Genomic DNA, 7402 nt, shown 5'->3' with positions numbered 1-7402 from the left:
CCGGGCTACGGTGCCCTGGCCGGCTGGGGGACGCTGGTGTGACGCTCTGTGCGTTGTGTGACGCAGCAGTGTGACGACAGTGCCCTGGCCGGCCGGGGGACGCTGGTGTGACGCTCTGTGTGGTGTATGACGCAGCAGTGTGACGACGGTGCCCTGGCCGGCTGAGGGAGCTGGTGTGACGCTCTGTGTGGTGTGTGACGCAGCAGTGTGACGACGGTGCCCTGGCCGGCCGGGGGGGGGGGGGCCGGTGTGACGCTCTGTGTGGTGTGTGACGCAGCAGTGTGACGACGGTGCCCGGGCGGGCCGGGGGACGCTGGTGTGACGCTCTGTGTGGTGTGTAACGCTGCAATGTTCTCTGCGGTGCGGTGGTGCGGGGTGCTGCACGTGTCCGATCAGGAGGGCTGTGGCGGTGCGGATAGCCGGCGCAGTCTGAAGGCCAGTTACTTGCTCAAGTGGTGATCAGAGCAGCTAGTGACCAGGATTGGGCTATAGGTATGTGGCGTGCCGCTGTCAGGACGTTCTGACTGTTCTGGGCTTACCAGTGCAGCCTGGTTCTGATATCCTGTATTGTTTGAGTGTTTTCTTAAACCATATGGATGAAATCACCGTATTTACAGCCTTAAGTCCGGTAGAAAAACCACGAGAATGAAGATATAGATGTATTGCACATCTTTATGTGCAATGTATATATTTTCCATTCTCCAGGGCATTCTACGAGAAATAAGGCTACCGTCTTATCTACATACACAATGTTCCTCGTGAACGCATTTAACGAATTGCATAAAATAGATGAAAAGTTTTCCAACGAGTTTGTCTTGCAGAAGGCAAACGTTTCGAGCACAAATAGCACCTTTCCAGTCCCAACAGATAATAAACCACATACGAAAATAGATGCAAGACTCCACCTTTTCGTTCATTTCACGGCACCATTAAGTCATGGCTCAAAACACTACCGTAATGTTGATGAATTAGTGTGTTATTGGCCTCCCATTGGGCCCATATAAGGGCCAAAACTTCAAAGTAATAATACAACATTGCTTAAATGGACCGGCAAAGAAAACGTTAGTAAAGGGGTAGACGATGCAACTTGTCACGTGTTTTACTGCTGTTGCGAGGTCCTTGTAGTACCAGGGCATTAAGTAAAGAGCGGGACCAGGGTAAGTTGATGCTTGGCCGCCATACTACCGACTGCACGTACCACTGCAGCAAACTTCTGGTACCCCGTTCGTCTGCCTTTCTCCCTTCATCTCCAACGGCGACCGGCGCTTGGCCCCCGGCTGGCCTGGTGCGATGTTGGCTGGATGGCTGGCCTGGTGCGATGTTGGCTGGATGGTTGGCCTGGTGCGATGTTGCGCGCATCCTGGCGCGCACGTGACGAGCTTGCAGACGCTGCACACACGTGCCGCTGAGCAGGCGTTGGCGGGAAGGAGACCCAGGTATGCTCCAGCCGTATGTTGTATGCGGGGCAGGGGCAATCGCTCATCCATGCGAGACAGAAGCTTTCAATTTTCAGATGCCGGTGTCACGTGCTCTGGGTCGGTAGACCTGCACGCTGTCGGGGTAAACCTGTGTGTGCGGCTGTGCTTGTTCTGTACCTGCCCATTGCAGTGTGACGTGGTCAGTGAACGCGTCTGGAATTGCCTGCCAGCCAACACTGAGTTTGTGTGCAATTGAGGGTTTATGGGTGGGGGACCAGAGCCGCTGGACCTTGCAGTCAACGCCTGCCATGCGAACCGCATGGCTGACATTTGCAAATGTGCACCCAATGATGGGCTGTGTTAGTCTGTGTGTTTCTGTGTGCTTTTTTGTTCGCTCATCCAAAGCCAGTGCACACACACAGTCCTGTTCAATATACGTCAGATGTTTGAAGCCGTGCTTTTCACTGCAGTGAGCCGTAGGCACGTCGTAAATCCACGTGCGAACGGAAACTCCAGACTCCTTCAAGAGGACGTCCTTGGCGATCGAAATTAATGATTGACTTCGGATCAGACAGACACTCGGACAAGTGTCTAGGTTGCGACTCTCAATTCCCAGCCAGTGTTGCAGGTGGTGTTTTTATGGTTCAGACAGTGAACTGCAACGGTCAAAGTGTTATCACGCAGGGGAAAGGGGGTAAGCGATGCTGCTCTCCAGCGAAAATTGAACCAGGCCCTCGTTCTTTTAAGGATGACCTTTGTACCGCGCGGCCACCGAAACCTCAAGCACTGAGAGGATATCCTCCTTGGCCCGGTATCCTCCGAGAGGATGCCGGGCCAAGAAACCGCCAAAGTGTCCGCCAAACCGCCAAAGGCAAACCTCCCCACGTGGCGCGTGAAGGCAAGATTGCTATCATGCGACGACTTTCGTGGTTGAGATCGCGCTGGTGCCGTCTTCTGAACCCAGACTTAATCTTCACAGAAGGTAACTCATGGATCGGTTGCCTCAGCTTGGTGGGTGGGAGTTGCTCCACTACTATTTGCTATCGCGACAGTGAAAACACGTTACAGTCAACGTCCCAGTGTTTCAAGGCCATTTAACGACGGGACCAGGAGACTTCGTAAACAACGCACGAGATCCTGACCTGTTTCTCTTCACCCCAAATCCTATGCGTTTTCTTCTCGCGAGTGCATCACGCACCCTCAATCGACGTGCTGCTGCGAAATACGCGTGGGGGGGGGGGGGGGCTGTCGGCAGCAGTCCCTGACGTCGGGGAGGACGCTCCTCGCAGAAGTGCCTGACGTCGGGGAGGACGCTGCTGGCAGCAGTCCCTGACGTCGGGGAGGACGCTGCTGGCAGCAGTCTCTGACGTCGGCGAGGACGCTGCTGGCAGTAGTCGCTGACGTCGGGGAGGACGCTGCTGGCGGTAGCCCCTGACGATGGGGAGGACGCTGCTGGCAGCAGTCTCTGACGTTGGGGAGGACGCTGCTGGCAGCAGTCCCTGACGTCGGGGAGGACGCTGCTGGCAGCAGTCTCTGACGTCGGGGAGGACGCTGCTGTCGGTAGTCCCTGGCGTCGGGGAGGACGCTGCTGGCAGCAGTCCCTGACGTCGGGGAGGACGCTGCTGGCAGCAGTCTCTGACGTTGGGGAGGACGCTGCTGGCAGTAGTCCCTGACGTCGGGGAGGACACTGCTGGCGGCAGTCCCCGACGTCGGGGAGGACGCTGCTGGCAGTAGTCCCTGACGTCGGGGAGGACGCTGCTGGCAGTAGTCCCTGACGTCGGGGAGGACGCTGCTGGCAGTAGTCCCTGACGTCGGGGAGGACACTGCTGGCGGCAGTCCCCGACGTCGGGGAGGACGCTGCTGGCAGCAGTCCCTGACACTGAGGAGGACGCTGCTGGCAGCAGTCCCTGACGCTCGGCCGCGGATGCGTTGCAGGCCGTGGGCAGACGCGGAGACAGATGCCACTGGGGCATCCGAGAGACGGCGCCGGAGAGCACGTGGTGAGTGTATCTCCTGGTCCTGTGCCGCATGCTGGGGTGGACCGCGATGACCATCAGCGCTCCTCGTACCCCTTCTTCTCCTGCTGATCTGTACATGGGGTGCTTCTGCTGTGCTGCTTCTCAGGATGGGTGTTGCAGTTGCTGGGTGTGGGTGCAGGATGGGTGTCGCTGTTGCTGGGTGTGGGTGCAGGATGGGTGTCGCTGTTGTAACTCGCTTGCAGTGGCGTTAGAGCTGTGGTGTCTTGGCGTCACCAGCTCTGTTTCTGAAGCCGCTCGTGATTCTTTGCTGGATCTGTTGCCACATGCTGTTGGTGCTAAGGGTATAAACGCGCTTCTTTCGGCCGTAATGCCGTTGATCACTGCTCAAACAATTTCCATGTGTTGTGGCTGCTTATTCCCAGACGTCATCGTTGCTTTGTAACACTTTTACCATGCGTCAAAAGTAATTGCTTTTGCGGAGGAATGCAGCGCAAATCTCCTCATCGTTTGCGCTATTTGACCGCTACCGCGTCTGCTTTGACTTTTTGACTTTGTATTTGATACTCGACTATTTGACCAGACCTCGTCGTTTACACTATTGATGGCCACGTTGCCTGCGTAGAGCGATTTCGAAAGGTCTCGCTCTTCAATGATTGAATCCAGTTTCTGGCAAGCACAACAATTACTGAGTCCCGCAATAGCCATCTATGCGTCGTATTTATTATAGCTGTGGTCTGTGGTTCCCCGCACGGGAATGGCAAAGTCATACCCCTTGCCTCCCCGGCAGCTGGGCTTAATGAACTCTCACACTCGGAGTGCGGTGGACACCACCTCCCAGCTGTCACCTGCTGGACCGTCCCGCCTGCGTGACTTCCGGTAAGGACCGACCACTTCCGGTAAGGACGGACCACTTCCGGTGAAGGGCCGCAGCCCCTGGCCCGCGTGGAGTCGGCGTCACAACTATTATCGTCGCTGCGTTGTCCAAATGTTATGCTAACGAACTGAAGAAAGGCGTAAGGGTGGAAACGAACTCACGAATTCAACACAAAAATTACAAACTCAACCTCTAGGCAAGACAGTTGTGTACAGTGGTGCGCCGTCAAGTGTTTGTACGATCCGCCAATACACCGGCAGCGCCGTGGTGGTCGTTTGGGCGGCGTAGATAGCCGACCCGCACCGCACGAAGCCGCTGATGACGTTACCCACGCTGTCGGACGTCCTCCAGCAGGGCCAGCAGGTGCACTGAAGATTCGGCCGCGTCCAGAGCGCCGGGCGGCGGGTCCGAACAGAACGCGCTGCCGCCGCTCACGCTCAGCCACGTGATGTAAGGCCCCGCGCTGATTGGTGGGCGAAGGGAACCGGGGGGACGAATCGGATAAACCGTGACTGAAACATCTGGGCTCATTCCACGCGCCGGGTAACTGTGCCTTCGGTTGTCATCAGCGATAGCGATGCTGGTGAGCGCGCTGGTGACGTGCGTTGATGAATGGCCCGACACTTGTCTCGTACTGGACGACGACCGTCCTGCTCACCCGGGGAAAGAGAGCGCACGGGAGTTCGCGTGACGTTTTGGATCGCGCAGGGAGAACTCAGCCCCCCTGGGCGCGTGAACGTCTCACATAACGATCGGGCAGGGAGAAGTCAGTCCCCGCCGGGCGCGTGAATGTCTCACATAACGATCGGGCAGGGAGAACTCAGTCCCCGCCGGGCGCGTGAATGTCTCACATAACGATGCGGGGCGCTGTTTCCGAAGGATCTGCTGGAATGGCGACGTGACAGGAGCCGTTCGCTGCCTGTGTCCAGACCTCAGTTTCCTGTCTGTGTCCAGACCTCATTTCCTGGCTGTGTCCAGACCTTCAGTTTCCTGGCTGTGTTCAGACCTTTAGTTTCCTAGCTGTGTCCAGACCTTCAGTTTGCTGGCTGCGTCCAGACCTTCAGTTTCCTGGCTGTGTTCAGACCTCAGTTTCCTGGCTGTGTCCAGACCCCAGTTTTTTCTGGCTGTGTCCAGACCTCAGTTTCCTAGCTGTGCCCAGACCCCAGTTTCCTGGCTGTGTCCAGACCCTCAGTTTCCTGGCTGTGTTTAGGCCCTCAGTTTCCCGACTGTGTCCAGACCTGTCCTTCAGCAGACCTTCAGTTTCCCGGCTGTGCCCCTCAGTTTCCTGGCTGTGTCCAGACCTTCAGTTTCCTGGCTGTGTCCTTCAGTTTCCTGGTTGTGTTCAGACCTTTAGTTTCCTGGCTGTGTCCAGACCTTGAGTTTCCTGGCTGTGTCCAGACCTTGAGTTTCCTGGCTGTGTCCCTCAGTTTCCTGGCTCTGTGGCGAGCGACAGGCACCGCGCCGTCGCCCAGCTCTCGCCAGGCCTTGCGAGCTGTTTCCGGAGGCAGTGTCGTTCAGTTGCTCGACCTTTCAGGAACCCCCACCTGGACATCCGCGTCGTTCAGCTGCTCGACCTTTCAGGAACCCCCGCCTGGACGTGCGGATCCTGCCGGACATGCTGCGCCACAAGCTGCAGCGGCGGGAGCGGCTGGACAAGAGCGACTGGCGGCACGTCACCACCTGCATCTACGACCGCTACAAGGCCTTCAATGACCAGTGAGACGCGCTGCAGCCCGCGCGTGCCTCGATCCCAAGGATGGATCGCGGATCTTCCGGGAACGCTCCGTGAGAGGATGCGGCGCGCTGCTGCGGAGGCCCGTCCCCGAGGCCCGGGCTGGTCCACACGGCAAGACTTGGGCGTGTCACTCAAACGCCCGTCTGCGTAGATCTCTGCGTAGATCTCTGCGTGCCGGGTGCACTGTACCTTACTTAGGAAACAGACGGTGTTAGCTATGTGGTAGGCGAAGCGTGAATTTGTGCCAAATGTACAGATCCGCCGCTCCTCGTCGTTCGCAGCTTCGGAACCTCAGCCGATTTTGGACCACCAGCAATGTCAGCACATTGTTGTGCTGTGGCATAAGGGGGTGTCATTTGCCGTGTCATGTGAGTGTCAGCATCAATGAGTCACCTTTTATCAGTGAGTGAGGCGGTGTTCGATGCAATTATTTATCCGCAATGGTTGCCGCAGTCCTTCGTACGACACCGTAGGTTGTAAAAGCATGGCTAATCTCAGGCTGTTACACATCGTCACTTGTGACACATTATTCGTATTTTTCAGCGTAGTCACGTCGCGCTGGTACCAGAGGATGGCTGGCGCCATCGTCGACCAGTTCCCTTTTCTGTTTCCGAACCTGTCTTCGCTCCAGGCACTGGTAAGAGACGGCCAAACCTGTGCTGGCCGGGGTCATTAGCCGTAGGCGTCCACGTACGGTGCCTTGCCAATCTGGTGTTTGTTCCAATGTGCTTGCGTGATCGTGTGTTGGTTCTCTGGGTGTTTGTGCTAAATAGTGTTCTTCCCTGGCTTAGTTTGTGTTCTTTCCTTGGTTTTGAAACCCAAATCGGGAAGGACATCGAAAGCCTTGGGTTCCGTTAGTTGGAAACAACGGCGCGCACTTGAGTTCCGCCGTGCTGTTTGTCATTGCTTGAGATATATGCTACCGACGGGGTCCAGGCAGATACCGGGCCAAGTGCGTGCATCTACTGGGGAAGTGTCCGCGGCGTCGGGGATCCCGTCGATGAACAGCTGAATCAACACGTGCATTTCCCGGACATGCGCTGCTGGATGCGATGGTCTGCGGTGCTGGTGGCAAATGCGGCTGGCTGAAGCCGCTGCTGGCTTGTTTCCGCTGTGCTCTGGTGAATACCATGTATCACATTCTATCTGCACCCGCTGCCTGCTATGACGCGCTAGCCACCGTCCTGCAGAAGCTGGTCCGAGGCCGGCTGAAGAATAAGTTCAAAAACAACCGACGGCGGAAGAAGGACGTCGCTCTGGGCGGCTGGGGAAGCCACCGCGGCGACCGCGTCAGCACCGAAGCACCGGGGTCATCGCCAGCCGGCCTCGCTGGGGCGGTGCAGGGCGGTCGGGCGCCGCTGACAGCCGTGCTGGACGTCGAGGAGCCGGTGCCGGC

At 57.3% G+C, this 7402-nt stretch overlaps 1 long non-coding RNA gene across 1 annotated transcript; it reads left to right on the top strand.

The window, feature by feature from the left end:
- Positions 1–5911: 5911 nt before the first annotated feature.
- Positions 5912–7254, top strand: LOC119098715 (uncharacterized). Its single transcript, XR_005094284.1, has 3 exons — positions 5912–5987; positions 6550–6643; positions 7197–7254. It is a non-coding gene; the product is annotated as an uncharacterized LOC119098715 (long non-coding RNA).
- The last annotated feature ends 148 nt before the right edge of the window (positions 7255–7402 follow it).

This window comes from Pollicipes pollicipes, unplaced genomic scaffold (assembly GCF_011947565.3).
Source record: "Pollicipes pollicipes isolate AB1234 unplaced genomic scaffold, Ppol_2.1 Scaffold_1600;HRSCAF=1878_pilon_pilon_pilon, whole genome shotgun sequence".
Classification (NCBI taxonomy): Eukaryota; Metazoa; Arthropoda; class Thecostraca; order Pollicipedomorpha; family Pollicipedidae; genus Pollicipes; species Pollicipes pollicipes.
The sequence above is the reverse complement of the archived record's forward strand: the minus strand, read 5'-3'. Positions and strand labels throughout refer to the sequence as shown.